This window comes from Triticum dicoccoides, chromosome 2A (assembly GCF_002162155.2).
Source record: "Triticum dicoccoides isolate Atlit2015 ecotype Zavitan chromosome 2A, WEW_v2.0, whole genome shotgun sequence".
NCBI classification, from domain to species: Eukaryota; Viridiplantae; Streptophyta; class Magnoliopsida; order Poales; family Poaceae; genus Triticum; species Triticum dicoccoides.
Window position 1 is genome coordinate 288,984,463 of NC_041382.1, and position 20,642 is coordinate 289,005,104.

Genomic DNA, 20,642 nt, shown 5'->3' on the forward strand with positions numbered 1-20,642 from the left:
ATAAACAGGATGTACCGGGAGAGATAAGTAGTGAAGACATTCCTCGGGATCAAGTCTGAAGTCAACACTATAGCAGGCTCATTTCCTTCAACAGAAATACTGACATTCAGAGTTGTAGCTGAAATAGCAACATCCACATTGATGATATTGTGGATCACAGGGGGAGCCACAAAGAGAGTGCTAACTTGATTGTTGGATCCAAGAGAGGAGCCATGAGTGCTTGCAGAGGAGTTAGTGTCATACCAGACCAAATTCAGGCTGTTAGTGACATTTTCTTTGGGTAAAATGTCATCTTGCACACGGAGACCCTGAGCAGCAAGCCACGCTTGGAAGTTAACCAGGGCAGCTGGCATTTGTGGAGAAGGGGCTGCGGCCATGGGTCCCATTGAGCAGCTTGAGGACCCTCTTGCTGAGGAGCAAGGTGAGGAGCCTGATCATTACCAATCCCATTCTAAAGCAGCCAGTTCTGGAGTTGTTGCTAATAGAGCTGCTCCGCCGTGAGGCCATCACCAAACATGGGATACGGTACACCATTGGCCGGTGGTGGTTCTTCATCAGCTGTAGGGACCTCTAGGTAGTGTGCCATTACTATGTCCAACGGGGCGCCATGGTGCGCCATTACTAACAAAAAAATTCAAATTTTTTAGAAAATATTTTTTCAAAAAAAATCAATTTTTTTCATTTTTTTCTTAATCTCAGGTCAATATGCTTAATCTCAAGTCAAATCACACTCCGTGGTCAAACTTCTCAAAAGGTCACCCATCCTCACACTACTCCAGCCCGAGCATGCTTAACTTCACAGTTCTATCCAACCCCAGCACCAACTCACTTAACAGGTACTTGTTGATATATCTATCATATCAATCTTATTAAACCTTGTTGATGTCTATGACTTTGTTCATGTTCATGAGTGTGATGAATTTTGAAAAAATGTTTCAAACTTCCCGGTCATATTATGTATCATATGTTGAACATTTGTTTCCAAAAAAATTCGAAACCAATTTTTTTCTGTTACTAGTGGCGCACCTAGCAAATGGTGCGCCATTACTAAGTTTGATTTTTTTATTCCCCCCTCTAGATCTTAAAAGCGTCGTATCTTTCGTTCTGTTAGGGTTTTCAGGATTCTGAAAATCTTAAACTGGGGGAACCCGTTGAATTCAAATGTAACTTTTCGAGTAGATGATTTTTCATATAAAAAACTTTTTCATCCGAGTTCGTATGCAAAAGTTATGCCCATTTTACTAACTTCCAGAGAGATTTTGCAAATAAAGTCGAAATTCATATTTGTAAATTTTCCCAACAACTAGACCACATATCACATGGGAAACTTATTTTCTTTTATTTTTTGACATTTCCATCATTTTGTTTTATTTTTTCTAAAACTGAATAGGCGGTCCACAGGGGGGGGTGCAAAGAAAGATAGTAATGGTGCACCTTCACAAAGTGCACCATTACTATGTGTGTGAGTTGGTCAAACCTTGGTCAAAGTTAGTAACGGCGCACTTTGTGTAGGTGCGCCATTACTAAGTTTGACATAGTAATGGCACATCTATGCAAAGTGCGCCATTACTAAGTTTGACCAAGGTTTGACCCAGTCATACACATAGTAATGGCGCACTTTGTGAAGGTGCGACATTACTATGTCAACTAGTAATGGTGCACTATCCCCTGGTGCGCCACCGCTAACAATTTTTTTTCAAAACTAGTAATGGCGCACCACACACTAGGTGCGCCATTCGTAATATGTCAATAATGACGTACCTGTATCTGGTGCGCCACTGCTATATAGCAGTGGCGCACCACATAGATGGTGCGCCATTAATGTCCATATTAGGTATAGCCCTTTTCTGTAGTAGTGATAGGCAAAACTAATGAGGTGGTGCCTAGTCACAGCAATCCACCACAATTTACAAGGTTATGACCATCTATATTGGTCGTGATCAGCTAGAAATAAGGCAGCAGACCAGTGATGTATGCTTTATGACCATGCCATATAAGGAAATTACGACCTTTCTGACCAAAATGGTCGATATAGTTGAGGGTTTGGAGCCCCTCGAACAGCTTTTGACCAATTGATCTCAAATGGTCGTAGATCTATGACCAATTCTTCCAGGGTCACTGACAGAAGGTCACTAGTTGATATATTTCTTGTAGTGGATCTTTGTAGAATATGTAGGAGCCAACATGGGCATCCAGGTTCTGCTATTGGTTATTGAACGGGGAGGTGTCTCGGTCATGTCTACATAGTCCTCAAAGCCGTAGGGTCCACACGTTTAACGCTCGTTGATGATATAGTATTATATGAGTTATATGATTGGTGAACGAATGTTGTTCGGAGTCCCGGATGAGATCGTGGACATGACGAGGAGTCTTGAAATGGTCAAGAGGTAAATATTGATATATAGGATTATGGTATTCGGACACCGGAAGTATTTCAGGGGGTACCGGGTTCTTATTGGGTCACCGGAAGGTGTTCCGGGCACCCCCGGCAAAAGATATGGGCCTTATGGGCCAAGAGAGGGAACGCACCAGGGGGCTGGTGCACCCCCCATAGCAGGCCGGCCTAGGAGGAGAAGGAAAGAGGGAAGGGAAAGGAAAGTTTGGATTAGGATTCCCACTTCCTTCCCTCCCCCCCCCTCTTTTCCTTCCCCCTTGGTTATATATGGAAAGGGGGCACGGCTTGGGAGGGACTCCAAGTTGGATTCCTCCTACTTGGGCTCCTCCTATGGCTGCTCCTCCCTCCTTCCCACCTATATATATGTGGGAGGGGGCGCCTAGCACACAACAGACAATTGTCTAGCCGTGTGCGGCACCCCCCTTCACCGTTTACACCCCCGGTCATATTTTCATAGTTCTTAGGGGAAGCCCTACGGAGATCACTTCACCATCACCGTCACCATGCCATCATGCTGACGGAACTCGTCTACTACCTTGATGTCTTGCTGTATCAAGAAGGCATGCGTTCGGTACTTGATCGGTTGAAATGTGTGTAAAACGCGGAGGTACCATGCGTTCGGTACTTGATCGGTTGAAGCGCGAAGAAGTTCGACTACATCAACTGCATTGTGAAACACTTCCGCTTACGGTCTACTAGACACACTCTACCCCTCGTATCTATGCATCTCCATGGATAAATCATTGCATGTGCATAGATTTTTTTCCATGCAACGATTCCCATCAAGATAAATAGCAGGGTTAAATCTACCCTCAAATGACGGTAAAGAGATAACCTGGCCATGTGCTTGTGTGTGTTGTCCCACCTCTCATGATGGTGAAGATGTATCCCTCCTCGAAGAACTTGTATCTCCGAAACCTGTCATGATTAGTAGAAACAAGAAACAAAATTCGAGAATAAAGTTCCTATGCACTACTAGAATATGGTGGTAAAACGCTCATAGTAAAGCAATATCAATATCTTACAAGTTCTTACCGTGCAGCAGGTGGTCACCAGCAACCAGCGATGTCGAATAACTTCGAAGATTGAGTAAAGCGATTGCCAGGGGAACGTATGTGTACATAGCATAGAAATATGTGGAGCTAAAGGCTTAAATATTTGGTAGCAAAAGATTAGCAATAATCAATTCAGAGATGCAATGCTGAATAAACGCTCAATGACGTTACTGTGCTGGCCCTACGCTAGAGCAGAGTAGAGACGTGAGCCTAGAACACTAATGAGGTCACGGCATAGCACAACTAGCATTAATAAAGGATACGAAGTAGCTCCGGACAGCAAGATATAAGTGAAGATCACAATGGGAGTAAAGATAATGATGAGAAACACCTGCGAAGCAAGATATGCCAACAAATCTCTCTCTCTCTCCAACTTTCCTCTGGAAAAGTTTGTGCCAATTTTCTGATAATTTTTCTCAAGAATGGCATTGACTCAAGCTTTCAAACACAAAAAGAATCACTCAATTCTGAGTTGATATGAGGAGTCAACAAATTCTAAAACTGGCCTAAAAAATTGGAACAAGATGTGTTCGCGAACTTCGGAGGGCACAAAGACCTATTTAGAAGCCAATTGAGGTGCCAAATATTGAACTAGCTTCTACAACTAATTAGATGCGGCTCGTTGCTAGCTTTAATTGAGTACTCGCGGAGTCAAAACGGACTTCGTATGAGGAAGATATGCATGTTTTACTATACAGTGTGGAAAACAGATTCGAATCCGAATTTAGGTACGAGATTGAGTGTAGATAGATCCGAATTTTGTTTTTTTCTTCTCTTTTTTTCTTTTCATTTCTGTCATTTTTTCCTATGACTTTTTTAATTTTTTTCTCTCTCCCACTTTCCAAAATAAACTAGCTAAGATGTAGATTGAATCAAGCGAAGATGTGAACGGCCTCAACTATGATTATGACAATGAATAGTGGGTAGCACGAGGTGGAAATTGATGGATGGGATGGTGGACAGTGGAAGGAATAACGATGCAGCAGTGGCGTGACTAATGTGAACAGAACTAGAAACTCTAAACGAACTAGACACTAAGACCAGCAACTCGACACGATGATGCAACTGGTAATTCAATAATGCAGACAATGAAAAGAAAATTGCAAAGGCTCATGCTGGCTTGGACAAAGGATAAATAGATCTAACTTTGGGGGGGGGGGCTTTTTCTTGGACAATGGGTAAGAAAATAGATCTAATCTATGGAAAACTAGAAATTCTCACCGAGCAACCCAAAAAACTGATACCACTTGATCGAGGCGAGGGGCTCGATCTTTCGGTGATATGATAACTATCGATTTTGTGGAGCCGACTTTGACGATCCGACTACAAACATGAAATGATGTTGCGCCTTAGCAATCGCTAAACCAACTCCTGAGGTTACTGACGATGCTAGAAGCACGATCAGCCTGACCATGAAGGTCTATTCCTGCATGCAATCAAAGAAGAAGCAATAATATGATAATGCAATTTGAATATTGCGAATACAGATGAAGTATTGATAAAGGTGGGGATCCAGAACCGGTCTTGTTCTAGTCATTGGACACAAACGAAGTACACGAAGTTGCAATGGCTAACTTTTAAGCAAAAATATCCCAAGGAAAAAGCTACTAGATGGATCTACTAATATGTGAGCAATGGGTGGTAGCCAAGGAGGTGGGAGGACGTCCCAAGGCAGCCTAAAAATAACCCTAGGTCATAAGGCTCATGGGCCGAAGTGGAGGTGATGCAAAACTTTTGCACTTGTAGTTTGACTCGGATTCTGCTGCAGCGTCAGATTGTTTCATCAATATATCAACGCTCCAGACGTATTTGAAGGTGAATCCAATTGGGTAGGAAAGATCACGAAATCTACTTTCCAACAAAAAAAACAATCACCCAATTCAGAGTCCGTATTAAAGCGTTCTTGGTGTTTTGAGTCATGTATATCTATGTAGTCTGAATCTGAATTCAGAACGTAATAGACTTGGACTCTATCTTTTCTTGGCCCAAAAGTGACATCAGAGGACTTTTTGAACAACACCTAAACTTCTCTTTTTCCCTTATCTTCATATGTGGATTGTACAAATATCCCATACACCTCACAAATATACATGTATGCAATATTTTTAGTCATATCCAAGGTAGCCATGTCCTCATCATTTATGTTCAAATAAAATTAGTACGTCAAAAATACTTGGAATTACTAACGGCAATATCTTCTCCTCCGCATATTTATGGTGTCTGACTGAAACATGTGATTTTGGGCTGGCTAAAGTATTGACTTATGATGATTTAGCTTCATCGGTAAGTTGTTCTTTCTCAACCTCTAGGTAGGTGTTCTTTGATGAGTTTTTATCGCCACTAGTTGTATCCCACAACTTAGTTTTGCCATTAGAAGTTACAACTGCTCAAAAATGCCAACGTTCGATAAGATACTTACTCGAAAATGCCATTAGATATCTTAAAAATTGACATTGTTCCATTAGATGTTTGCTAAAAAATGTCACTAGACATCATTATTGTCAGGTCAAACCCATTGACTATGTTATATGAAAAAATACCCCTAAACCCACATGCCAGTTCTCTCTATCTCACAGTGATAAGTGTGGGCCCAACTTGTCAAGAGTAAGCAAGCGAATAATTGTAGTGAGATAGAGGGAGAGCTGACATGTTGCTCCATAGGTATTTTGGTCATTATAACATGGCAAACGAGATTTGAGCTCATAGTAATGATATCTGGTGGCACTTTTGAGTATGCGCCCAACGAAGCGATGCCATTTTTGTGCAGTTGAAATTCCTAGAGTAGTGGTACATGAACGGTGGCATAAATGATATTTGACATATTTTCTCTCTTCTCAAGGTTGTAGGAACTCCCAGTTACATGTGCATTGAACTTCTTGCTGATATTCCATATGGCCCCTAGTCCGACATATGGTCGCTAGGAAAGTATGTTATTCAGTTGTATGTCATGCTCATGTCTCATTGTTCTCTTAGCTAAACATCTGCAAATTTCAGGATGCTGCATCTATGAGATGCCTGCGTTGAAGCATTCATTCAAAGCATTTGTAAGTAGCAATGTTGACATGACCTTTAAGTTACAGTTCCTTCTTTCTTTCCGGTAGAAAAAAAGAGAGTTACAGTTCCTTCTTGTAAGTTGTACCACGATGACGTTTCACCAGATGATGTTTTCCCTAAGAGGATATGTAGACATTGATAAACAAAACAAATAAGTCTGTTGTCGCTCTTCCAACGAATATATATTTGGGTGCCTTACCGAAAAAGGCTTTCGCCCCGCTTTATATATAAAGCAAAGATCAACAACAACCCGATACAAATGCACTCCACCACAACACACACACCCAAGAAATGATATATAGACGTTGAGCATAGCAACTCGACCCCTAGCACTACAAGAGCAACCGGGGCTCCAACAATGAATATGCCACCTCGAAGATATGAAGCCACATATGACGAACCGTGGACTCCAAGACAATCCCTTTAGGAAGGTTACGACACCAGAGTGCCGACACCGCCCGATCTGATGATCAGGGTTTCCCCTGGAGCCACGCGACGGGCAAAGAGAGCTGCGACGACACCTTCAAGAAGGGAACGAGCTACGCCGCCGCCGGTCTGTCCGAAGATAGAGCAGGTTTTCACCATGGCCAACACTCACCGTCACCGAACGCCACTCCCCGACAACCACGCCGCCCGTGCGGCCATGGCCATCGGCCAGCACCGAGCGACGGGCCGTCCCTTCAACGGAAATAGCACCCGAACAACGAGGAGACATATCGAAGGCTGACACAAGCCGCCAACGGACGAGCTGATGCCAAAATATGCCCGCCGCTGCCGCTGCCGACCTGCCAAGCTACTGTGGAGCCACCCATGGCCAGAGCCGCAACCACACCAAGCCACGGCCCAACCTGCGCCGCCTGGCGAGCTCCAACCGTCGGAGCCGCAGCGCACGCACCTGCACGACCAGCCACTGCTGCAAGGCGCCACGGGGCCACCACCACGGCACGCTGCAACAGACCTGCATCACCGGCCTGCCACCATCCACGAACGGACCGGCGACGGGAGCGAGTAGTGCCAGACCCACCATCGACGGAACCACCTACACCATATAGAGGCCACTAGCACGAGGAGACCAGGCGGCCTAGCCAGCACCACGCTAGCCAGGGCACACCATAGAACCTCGCCAGACAAGCCCGGCCGAGTAGTCTGTCTTCGGCCAGGCAGGATGGGATCAGCAACTCCACCCGCCGCCATCGAGAGCCGTTAGGCCTCCACCACGCGCATCCTCCCTGCCACCCACGCGGCCAGGATGGCCAGCACCGCCGCATCTCGTCGATGATGTGCACCCACCAGATCCGAGAAAAGGAGCCCAGATCCATCGCCAAAATGGCCAGCCGCCGCTCCCCACGACAAGGAAGACAGAGAGGAGGGGGCCGCCGCTTCCTGGGGCCGTCGCCCCAGCGCCACCGCGCCGCAGAAGAGGCCGGAGAGCCAAATTCTCCCCGCTGCGCAGCTCCGCGACGCACGCCTTGCCGTCCAGGGCCGGCCTCCGCGCGCGACCAGAGAGAGAGGCCTGCCGCCGCTGGCTGCCGCATGGGCTCTGCCCGACGGGTCGCCCGACGGTGGCGAGGGGGATGAAGGTGGGAGCGGCGAAGGCTGCGTTAGGTTTCACCCAAGCCGCCCCCCCTGAGAGCGTCGCGGGTGGGGAAGCAGTGCTCAGTCATTTCATTTGGGTGCCTTGTATGCACTTGTAATGCATTAACTTGTATGAAATTCTTGTGAGCTATTCATGACATCTGAAACTTTTATCGTATATTTATATCATGCTGTAGGGGACTGATCAAAAGCATGTTGCGAGCAGAAGTCTAGATCATAGACCGAGTGTGAGTCATTTTCATACATCGTATTTTTTACTTTAATGAATAAACTCTTGTTTCTGCACTCATTTACGCATCTCACTGCCTCATACTGATTGTGATTTTCAGGCGGCAGATCTGCTAAACCATCCGCAACTTCAACCCTATGGCTTGAAAATCCAATCGAAATCAAGTCATACATGCAGTATGTTCCCAACTATACTTCTTACCAGACATGAAGCACATAAGACCGCATGTTCTGATGATGAAGACAATTGCAAACCCCAATACACTAACAGCCATTCATTTAAATAATCTAGATTGTGGAATTTGACAATGCCACTGCGATCCATGGAGGTCCTCAGTCTACCAAAATAGCAAAAGATTGTCCAGAATTGCTTCATCAACAGATGGGTAAGTTATCAGTCCAGGTCATGAAGGAAGTTGTCAAAGAAGCGATACATGATAAGTTATCCTCCAGAGGCCCAAACAACTGCTTATAGTAATTAGTTATATAAACTTTAAGGTAGACTCTTTCACGCAAAGAGGGAGTGTTGGGATTAAAGTGAATGATGATGTAGGTCACTACTTCCAAACACATAATGGACTGAGGCAAGGATATCCGATGTCACCTATTCTATTCAACATAATGGTCGATATATTGACAATCTTGATAGGAAGGGCTAAGGAGGCGGGCCAGGTAGGTGGCCTCGTCCCGCACTTAGTTGACGGAGGTGTATCCATCCTACAGTACACTGATGATACTATCATCTTCATGGAGCATGACTTGGCAAAAGCGTGAAACATGAAGCTGGTGTTATGCTTATTCGAACAATTGGCCGGTTTAAAAATTATCTTCCACAAGAGCAAGTTGTTTTGTTTTCGAAGAGCTAATGATGACCAAGATGCATACAAACAATTGTTCGGGTGTGAATTGGGAGCTTTACCTTTCACGTATCTAGGTATACCAATTCACCATCGTAAGCTGACTAACAGAGAATGGATGTGCATTGAGGATCGATTTGAGAAGAAACTGAGCTGCTGGAAAGGCAAGCTGATGTCATACGGAGGCCGACTAATCCTTATTAGTTCGGTCCTCATGAGTATGCCCATGTTTCTCCTCTCCTTTTTTAGGTTCCTGTTGGAGTTCGGAAGAGATTAGACTTTTATCGATCATGCTTCTTCTGGCAGAGTGATGAGCTGAAATGAAAGGGGCATCTCCCCTAGCCATGTATCCTCCAAGAATCTCGTAGCCTGGAGTGATACGCTTACATTGGAACAGTACTGCAGTCTACTCCGCTCAATATTCAACAACCCGGTCAGTTGTGCTGGAAACTCACTAAGAATGGAGAGTTTTCGATTAAATCCATGTACTTGGATGTTATCAACTCTAGCACGATTCCCCGAACGAAACATGTTTGGATAGTCAAAGTATCTTTGAAAATCAAAGTGTTTATGTGGTTTGTACATAAAGAAGTTATCTTAACTAAGGACAATTTGGCGAAACGCAATTGGACAGGTTCTACAAGATGTAGCTTTTGCGACCAACATGAATCAATCAAACATCTCTTTCTTGATTGCCCTCTGCAAAAATTATGTGGCAGACGGTTCACATAGCGTTTAACATTACTCCTCCGAATTCTATCACCACGTTATTTGGAACGTGGCTTGATGAGATTGATTTCGACACAGCGAGACACATTCATGTAGGAGTATGTGCTTTATTATGGGCAGTTTGGAACTGCAGAAATGATTTGGTCTTTAACAGAACAACAAATATTCATTTTTTGCAGGATATCTTCTGAGCCACTGCGTTGATTCGTATGTGGTCGCTACTCACTCCGACGGAGGCCAGGGAGCGTTTGGTTACTGGATCTACCCGATGGGAGATGGTAGCACGGGATATTTTCAACCGGTTTGGATGGCGGTCATGTAATAGGATAGGCATTTAGTGTTCCTATCTTTTTATGCCAGCCGGTTGCGGCTTTTCTATTACTACTTTGCTCTTCATGAGCTTTTTTTGTTTTGAGACTTGGAGACTTGTGTTGGACCTTTTGCTTAGTAATAATCAGGGTTGTATGCATTGTTCTTATGCAGAGGCTGGGGCGAACCCCCTTTTTGAAAACAAAAACAAGGTCACCAGCACCTACTCCACGAAGGGCGTCCTCGACTCCTAGGAGATGGCTAGAACTTGCAAGAACATTCCATGCTAGAACAGCTCATAAAGAGGAGGTATGTAGTATTTGGCCATACAAAAGGTTAGAATCTTATACGCAGTAAAAACCATTAAAAACAAAGGAGACCTGTGTATCTTTGTATTAGAGAATAAAAACATACACATGATTGATTTCCCTGAAAATAATACATGTATATCATAACAGGAATAAAAAGAAACATGGAGAGGAAAGCAATGCAAGTAGTTGTAAAGTTAGTTATAGAGGAATTTAGCGCGAAGTGAAACTAACCACTCTCAAGAACGAGTCAGTATGCTTGATGGGCCCCTTGTCAAACGTCATGGATGGACCGAACTTGATTTTTAGAGAAAGAAAGGCTAAAAATGAGTTGTCGGAGTTGCAACTTGTAGTAATAAATTAGTCCTCCCCTCCACACACTTCCATGCAGCACTGCCAAGAGATGATTCATCGCACACCAGCTGGAGCAAGGAAAGGCTTCAGAACCATGCTGATATAGGGAAGCTGACATGCATGGACTATGTATAGCAAGCTATCATGCTGGATTACGCCCAGTGGAGAGTCGCCGGAAGGGCATGCCTAGAGCCCCCATTCGGTGTTGATACTGCGAGATAACAGGCCCAGTGCGGCTCTTGAGCCCTTTGTTTGATGTTTTTACTCTCCTTTTTGCACAACTTTTGTGCCGATAATCACTTGAACCACACTGTATTTCCCATTCCTTTCTCCTAAATCAATGAAGCCGGACAAACCGGGTCTTTAAAAAAACAAGGGGGTAGAACCTAAGTACACACACAAACATCGTTAGTTAACATCCAGCTATCGTTCATATTTCATTGCAAACACTAGCCAGTTGATATCACCAATCACGTAAGATCAACTCTAGCAGACCCCTTAAATCGCCCCGACCCACAAAATAACCATTAGTTTATGGTTTTATCCAAAAAAAGTGACCTGAACATAAACCTTAAAGCATCTGACCCGTAAAAAAATTTGAGTGGCGCGGTAAAATCCACCCTCCGAGCCGCGAAAGCACAGCCCCTCCTCCCCTGCCCCGTAGGTGCTCTGTATCCCGTGAAAGTGGTTGGTGAGAGGGACATTTCAGTACGCGCTCTCCCCACATCCCCTCCTGCAGTCGCCCGCTGCCTGTGATTTCGACCATTTTGGCCAGCGGAATCGCGCCGCTCGCCCCAGATCCGACACGAGTCGAGCCACTGCGACGCCTCCGCCGCCCCGAATCGATCGCCTTGAGCCGCCTCCCACCCCAGAAGCTAGCCCCTGTTTCGTCGAACCGCCGCTGGCCCCGCCGCCCCGGTGAGTCCTTTTCCTTCCTATTTTTAGCTTGGTCGTAGAAATCTCGTTGATGCGAGCTTAGATTGCATTTTTATAGATGGATTTGAGCCCATGCGAGCAATTTTTGCTCGAGGATTCTTCCTTGTCCGACGACTGAGACGTGGAATCGATGCTCGAGCGCCATCGTCAGCAGATGGTCATGGTGGTCCTAGCCGTGAAGGAGGTGGAGGATCAAAACCATAAAAGACAACGAGGTTTGACTGTCGATCATCTTTGCATCTCTCTCAACCGGTCTCTTGGGAATATGATGTTGATGCAAGACTACTTCGCGGACAATCCAACCTATCCGCCGCATCTCTTCCGGAGAAGGTACCAAATGCGTTGATCACTCGTCATAAAAATTGTGCAAGCTTGCGAGCCCAATTGTCAGTTTTTTACTCAAAGGAGAAATGCCGCGGGCTTGTTGGGTTTTAGCGCCTACCAAAAAATCTCCGCAGTTATGCGTGTGATTACATACGGTATCCCGACTGACTATGCCAATGAGTATCTTCGCATTGGCGGAGATACTACAATTGAGTTAGTGCGTAGGTTTTCCAAAGTGATGATCCGCGTCTTTGGTCATGTGTATCTTCGTCCACCCACCAAGTAAGACACAATACAGTTGATGGCAACAAATGAGAAGCGAGGTTGTCCTGGCATCTTACGAAGCATTGATTGCATGCATTGGACTTGGAAACACTGCCCGAAGGCATGGCATGGGAAATTTTGTGGCAAGTCTCGTAAGGTAACAATTGTGCTAGAGTTCATAGCATCTGAGGATTTATGGATTTGGCATTGTTCTTTTGGTATGCCAGGTACTCTCAATGATATCAATGTGTTGCCACGGTCTCATTTGTTTGCTAGACTTGTTAGTGGTGATGCTCCTGCTAGCATTTCACGGTGCATGGGCACGAGTACACAAAGGGTAATGTTATGGAATTGTCACGGCAGATGTCCTCGTTGAAAGGACTTAGTCGTGAGGCCAACGTATCTAGTTGGTATCTTGAGAGGGGTTGAGTGGGACGAGAGACGCGAGGTTTTACCCAGGTTCGGCCCCTCACGGTGGAGGTAAAAGCCTACATCCTGCTTCATTGATATTGATGATGATGATCACGATTACACGGGTGCTCTAACTTGAGAGCTATAGACTTGTTTTTCTAACCCTAATCTGTCTAACTTGTGGAACTTCTCCCTCTTGGGGTGCCCTGCCCCTCCTTATATATGTTGAAGGGGAGGGTTACATGACTAGTCCTAGTAGGATTAGGATTATTCTATTACAAGTGGTGTCCTAGTCTTGCTTCCTTTGTAAGGGAATATTCCTTATACCTTTCATCTTAAGCCGGCCTACCATAATACGAGACGGCCTTCCTTGAACCACACGTTGGGCCACCGGGTCTTGCCGCTCCTCTGACCCTCCTGCCGGGTTACCAATGAGTCACCAGGCCCAGCTGGGTCATCAGTGAGTGGAGGGATCCGGACGGGTCACCAGTGAGTCGCCAAGTCCGGCCAGGTCATACATCCGGCCGGGTCATACCGCGGGGTATATCGCCTACATTAGCCCCCAGTTTAGCTTGGATTTATCCATGGTAAACTTATCCTACAAAATAAACACAAGAACAATTTTGACAGGTTGTGCTCCGGGTTAACAGTTCTTGTAAGCTGGTACTTGATCACCCTTAAGTCCTTGTTATTTCCTCCTTCTAGAAAATCCGGGTCAATAGACCAGCTTCATAATCAATTTGCTGGCATTGGCTTCTCACAGAAATATATTGTGAAGAATATTTGATTCAGCTCCCAATAATAACAAAAATATTGGTCTTGAAATAATCATCTGATTTTCAGCCGGCTTGAAGATGTAGAACATGCCGGTTTATGATTACCACCATTGCCGGGTTATAAAAACTAATAATTCCGGGTCATGATTGTTGCCAACGTCGGTTCATGATTGTTGCCAACGCTGATTCATGATTATTGATGATGTCGGGCTATGATTGTTGCAGACACTAGGTCATAATGATTGGTGACGCCGGGTCAATCTGGTTTGCTCAAAACAGAGATTTCAAAAATAGTTGTCCCTTATATCCGTGTTACCTATAGCTCCCAAGTCTTGAGCAGGACAAAGTGATGACTTAAGACTTGCTTCAATATAAATATTACTACTTTGAAGAAATCCATGTTACTCATCTTCAGTCACTACTCAAAATTGAATATTCCACATATGTAGCCCCCAAGTGTTGGGTTGTCATGCTTGCATCAACCTAGGACTTGTAATTGTCTTATGCTCACAAAAACTTCAATCAGTGTAGCCCTCAAGGGCCGGGTCATTATGCCGTAATGAGCAGGGACTTTATAAATATGATCATGTAAACTTGAACAGCAATGTGTAGCCCCCAAGGGCCGGCTCAGTAAGATAATATTGAGCTGGGACTTTATATATAATTCATTGATAATAACATCATATGATGTAATCTCCACCATAGGGCTTGAACCCACGTCCATAAGGTTAAGAGCTTTGTACTCTACCAACTGAGTAGTGGATCTTTCAATACAATGAACTAAGGCTTGTGTACCTTGAATTTTTGACATGAGCAATTGGTAGCCCCCAAGGGCCGGCTCATTACAATGGGATGAGTCGGGTCTTCAATAAGTTGATAAAAAATGACTTTACATTAGCCCCCAAGTGCCATGGTGCATGCTGGCAGTGACATGGGACTTGCATATTTGATGTAATCTCAATTTGAATAATGTAGCCCCCAAGTACCGGGTGGTAAGCCTGCAGCGACTCGGGACTATTCCCTCCATTGTAAAAATAAATCATGTCCATTAATAAAATAATAACCATTTTGCTAAAGCGACTATGAAGACCTCCATCATAATATTGGCTATTGATAACCATAATAAAAATCCAGCCATGTTGGCTATTAAAGATTTGAATAATATAATCTGGTTTGGAAAACCGGTTCCTGTGATATTGAATCGTACTGCCGGTTTAGGATACCTATGTAGTAAGGGCGATAACCCAATTTTTAGAAGCCAAAACTTCCAAATGTTTATGATTGTCATATATGGCGACTTATCATCCAAAGTCAAGCCAGGTTAATCAAAACCACATATATGCTTCAGATATGAACAAAAAGTCTCAAGACAAACCCAAAAGACTGTTTTCAAAAAACTTAAGCAAAATAGAAAGAAGAATTTTAGGCTTCTGATTCGAATATGATCAGTAAACTGGACCAAAGGGGTTAAGCTAGGATTCGAATACGATCATGTAGCCCCCAGTGGCTTTGGCGTTGCGCCGATCAAGAGGGTACCGACAGCTATGTTCTCTTTGGTTCGAATATGACCTATGTTTGAACAGGAAGCCCCCAAATGACCTTGAGAGGTTTTTAACGACCCTAATTCGAATACGATCCAAGTCGGACCCGAAAGGGGTTAAGCTATGATTCGAATACGATCAAGAAGCCCCCTAGTGAGTTTGGCATTGCGCCGATCAAGAGGGTACAGACAGCTATGTTCTCTTTGGTTCGAATATGACCTATGTTTGAACAGGAAGCCTCAAATGACCTATAAATGTGGCTATGAGCCGGATCAAAGGGTAATCATAGTTTAGCTCAATAAGCCAGAAGCCCCCAAGTGATATATTCCTGAGCTGTGCTCGCCGGGTGCCTATGTTTGAGTTGTGTTGTGCATCAAAATCTCTTTGGTCCCTGTAATTTTTTTCTGAAAACACGAACTTGCGAGAGATGAATTCTTTTTAAACCGGAATTTCAAACCGGATATTTATAGCTTCAAAGCTTTGTGGGAGACAGGTTTACCTTGAGACAGATTGTAAACTGAAGCATCATTGTGGGCCGGAAATTTTCTGACGGCCTTTAAATTTTTACCGATATGGCAGTAGCCTCTGGGATCGGGTTATCTTCCCTCCAATGACCCGGGGTCTTAAATCTCACGATATTTGCTAATTCATGTCATCATAGCCCCCGAGTCTTAAGCTACTCGAGGAGTTGTCTTGAGATTCTCCATTTTTGACCGTGATATAAACCGGTATAAGTCATTCAATAGCTCAGTGTTATAATAATCCCTTTTGCAGTAGACAACTTGTCATGCATTGGAGAAATTGCAAGCCAGAGTAATTGCTCTTTTTAAAGAAAGCAATATGTAATATATAAAATATACTGAATGGATTTCACCTGATATGTTAGGACAGGAAATATCCACCGCGGAGTTGGTGATCACCACGGCAAAGCTAAAAGTAATCACGGGCCAATCGGTCGCGGTAGCAGACAGATGAGTCAGCCTTCAATCACAATCACGGTAAGCCGTGCGGATGAGCAAGTCAATCGCAAGCGCGGTAAGCCGGGCGAGTTAGCTGTGGCATTATAATTCGATGCGGACGGGTAGGTAATCGTAGGCGCAGTAAACCGCACGGACGGGCAAGTTGATGTAGACCAGGTCATAGGAGCGGCGACTTGTGCACGTCTGTTCATCGGGTAGTGTGGCTCGGACGAAAATGTCACTGCAGAACGTTGCTAGTGCATGCTTCATACTTGCAGCATAACGCCTCATCTATAATGAACAATTGTCCTGCGAAACAATACCATAGACCAGAGTAATTGTTCACATAAAAATTAATATGTGCTATTAAAACAGACGGGATGTTTTGTCAGACGAACACGGACACAGCTCATCTGAATTTGGAGTACTAAATAGCACTAATTGATGCCCACGTTCTTGCCCTTTGACTGATGCGGCAGGTTGTGTTGTTTGATCAATCAGCAGTACTGGCCCACTTTGTTTCCTTTGGCCTCATCTTATATTTTTCCTCTGTCAGAGAAGCATACGGGAGCAACCAACACTTTGAGGCTACTATGACAAAGCTCCAAAACGGCCGACATACGTGCTTCATCTAGCACTTTCCATGTTCTAACAAAGTATCAGAAAACTTGCAGGCGTATGTGCTACTCCCAGCCTCCGCTCTGCTCTATCTGTACCATATATGCGCAAGCACAAACTAGCACTAGCTAGCAAACATGGGCGAGGGCGCACAGGCCACGAAAACAAGCTCGGCGAGGATTTGTCCGTGGTTATAGAACTGGGCACCAGCGGCTTGATGTGGCCACTGGCGGCTCACACTGGACTGGCGGCTCACAATGGAGTCATCCGGCTGGGCCGGCGCATAGCGGCGAGTTGGAGTCATCCGGCTGGGGTCTTGCAACGACCTCTACCTCTCCAGCTCACCTCACTTATGAGCCACGCCTGAGGCAGACACCCGTGAGAGGCGACCCGCAGGCCGGCGGTGACTTGGAGCGGTGTAGTCACGGCGCCGGCAGGTTGGCATGGTTGCGGGTGTGGTGTCCCCTAGCGAGGCAGAGCGAGGCAGGTTGGAGGAGTGCGGGCGGCGGCTCACGAGCAGAGGCAACTTGATGTCGTAGAGACGGCACGTTGCTCACGGTGCGGCTTGACGGCTGCCGCGAGGCAAATCCATGGTGGCGGTTTAGCTCAGACCAACCCGCAACAGTGAGGAGGAGGCAATTCAAGGTCATTACAGGGAGGACACACCCGGCGAGAAAAAGTACGGGTCAAGATCACGGCTGCGGGGTGACTCGATCTTTGAACTGCAGTTAGGCCTTGGGCGACTTAGAAGCAGAGACGAGGTCGCTGAATTCGTAGGCCACTCGGAGGCGGGGTTTTAAGTTTCTACAGAAAACCGGCTCAAGGCCCTGGATGGTGGCTCAAAGACCTACTCCGGTGAGGGCGGTGTGTGGCCAAGGCCGGGGGCGGCTCTGTGCCATAGGAACGAGGCGGACTGGCCGTGGCTCGGATTGAAAACAGAAATGAACCCAGAGTCCCCCTTCAAGTCGTACTTATACTAACGAAGCAACGAGGCGGAGGCGATGGCGATTCAGGGGAGGCAAGGCCCAATGGCGACTCGGATGGGAAGCGAGGCACGACAGTGACTCAGACAAGAGGCCATGGTGGTCGTTTTGATCTGATTACGCTGGGCGGAGTTGATCCGACGCGGCGGTTTAGCGTATCCAGAATTAGAGGTTTGTCCCGATGGCAAGTGAGGCCGCGGGAGCTAGAAACTTGAGGCTCGGAGGCGACGACCCACAGCGGTGGCTCAGAAGTGATGCCAGCAAGGAAGACGGCCGGCCGGCCATTAGGTGCGCGGCGATTCATAGAGCGAGTGATGCCGCCGTAAGATTGCTCGGCCGAGGCGACTCAACGATGGAGCTCCTGAGGTGGTGGTGTGAGGCAGCGCTGAAACAGCCACGGAAGCCAGCGCCGGCGGAAGGCGAAGGCGAAGCCCATCAGCTCAAGGCTATACTAGTTGACAACCGGCCAAGTAGTTTGAGGCCTGCCTGGAACTGAAAAAGGCTTCGGAGACACAACAAGGAGAGGCGGCTCAAGGTGATGGTGGTGAACGATGAGGCCGGGCACAGTTTGGTGGTGACTCGCCGTAGAAGAGGCAAGTCGACGACAGCTTGGAGTAGGCGGTAGCAGGTCGGTTTGACTCGGTCGGAGCAACGACGGATCGACCACGGTGGGTCAACCACGGCGGGTTAAGGCGAAGTGAGGGCAGCGACTCACGGCGGCCGCGACGTATGGCAGAAGTGTTAAAATGTATATACGTAGTTATCTGTATACATCATGTATTGTACCTCTTGGTACTTCTATATATATGAGATAGCCACACCCGTTTAGGGTGTCGTGCAGTTTCCCAAAACATATCATTTTACATGATATCAGTTTAGGTTACGATGTCTTCCGCTGCATACGCCGCCGGCGCCGCCGTTCGGGCTACCGCCGCCGCAGCGCCGGCCTCTGTCTCGCCCTTCCTCGCCTCTCGCCCGCTTACGACGGTGTGGCAGGCCCAGTCCCCCGGAGCCGTTCTTCCTGGCTCCCCGATTGGATCTGAGGTGATGGGCGATCTACCTCCATTGACCTTCTACGGTGGTTCGATCAATCCCGACGTTCCGTCGGCCTACGGCGGTCCTGTGCCCGCTAATCTAGCTGCGTACGCTGTCCCGCAGTACAGCGCCCCATCGGCACCTGCGTATGGTGTCCCGCCCATGTACGGGGCTCCTCCGGCTATACCGATCCAGGGCATGCAGCCCCGATCGGGTGCCCCTGCAGCGCCACTCCAGGGCGCACCTCCGTCGCTGGCTCCCCGATCAAGTGCTCCTGCAGCGCCCCATGGTGCAGCGCCACTCCAGGGTACTATGGTGCAGCGCCGCCGCCGTCATCCGCGTGGCCCGCGTTTTCCTCCGGAACGCTGCCTCCGCAACAGTATACGGCGCCCCGCGCCACCGCTGTCCTATGGAGCTGTGTCTACCATGCCCTACGGGGGGCCTGCCGCACCTCCGTACGGTGCGCATACTGCTGCTCCGCCTGGCGCCTACTCGTCGCAGATGTACGATGGTGCCGTGCCCGCGTCACATCCGTCCGTTCACACGGATCATGCCATGGCGTCGTCACCCTTCTACTTCTCACATCTACTCCCGCTGAAAACTTTCGCCGGACAATTATTTGTCGTGGCGTGCTCAGGTGTTACCTCTCCTTCGAAGCTGCTACTTGGAGGGATATGTGGATGGATCCCTCCCGTGCCCGCCGCCATATCATCCCGCGTATCACACGTGGGTGGCTCAGGATCAGGCCATCCTCTCCGCCATCCAGTCTTCGCTCACTCCGAGCGTCTCGTCGCTGGTTATTTTCGCCGCCACGTCTCGCGATGCATGGGCGGCGCTACACACCAGTTTCGCCTCTCAGTCTCTGGCGCGTGCTCATTCTATACACACCGAGTTGGGCGAGACTAAGCTCCGTGACCTCAGCATCACGGACTACTTCAACAAGATGACCGGTTTCGCTGACACACTGGCCTCGATCGGGCAGCCGCTTCTTCCCGAGGACTTCACCACTCATGTTCTTAACGGACTTGACGACGACTATGATAATCTCATTGAGAATGTTCACGGTCGCGACGCTCCCCTTCAGCCTCGTGAGCTCTATGCGCGCCTCCTCGGTCGCGAAGAGCGCATCAAGGCGCGCCGTGCCTCCCTGAGCTTCGCCTCTGCCAACGCCGCGACCCACGGTAAATCGCAGAAGCCATTCCCGCCTGGTGGCAAGCAGGCATCCTCGTCTCAGCAGGCTCCGCGGTCTGCTCAGCCGCCATCCATCACTGGCGGTGCCCGCCCGGTCGCCAGCTGCCCATGTTGTGGCACTCTGCAGGCCTGCCAACTTGTGGCCTTGAGCGTCACATCGCCTCTCGCTGTCATCGCTACTACAAGAAGGACTTCCTTGGCCTTGGCAACAACGGCAAAGGGAATGAGAAGCAGGCCGCTGCTGCAGTGACATGTCATGAGCACGGGCTCACCCCGTCCTACTCAATTGATCCGACATGGTACATGGACACGGGTGCTACCAACCACCTGACGAGCGAGATGGGGAAACTCTCCACTCAGGAGACATACCGAGGTCATGATCAGGTTCACACCGCCAGTGGAGCAGGTATGCGCATCTCACATGTTGGTCAGGCCTCACTTCTTGCACACAACTCGAGAAAATTGCATCTTTCCAATGTTCTTAGAGTTCCTTCTGCTACACGTAGTTTGTTGTTTGTTCCTCAACTTACACATGATAATAATGTCCTTGCTGAATTTCATCTGTTTCGTTTCTTTATCAAGGATCGGGACACGAGGGATGTTCTACTTAGCGGTCATCTGCGCCATGGTCTATACGCGCTTGATACGCCGCGCCTACTTCCTACACCGAGTCCTCTCCAAGCCTTCAGTGGTGTTCGTGTGTCGCCTACACACTGGCA

General features: G+C 47.2%; 1 pseudogene; it reads left to right on the forward strand.

The window, feature by feature from the left end:
* The first annotated feature begins 375 nt into the window (after window positions 1-375).
* Window positions 376-20,642, forward strand: part of LOC119357834 — a 30,639-nt pseudogene continuing 10,372 nt past the window's right edge.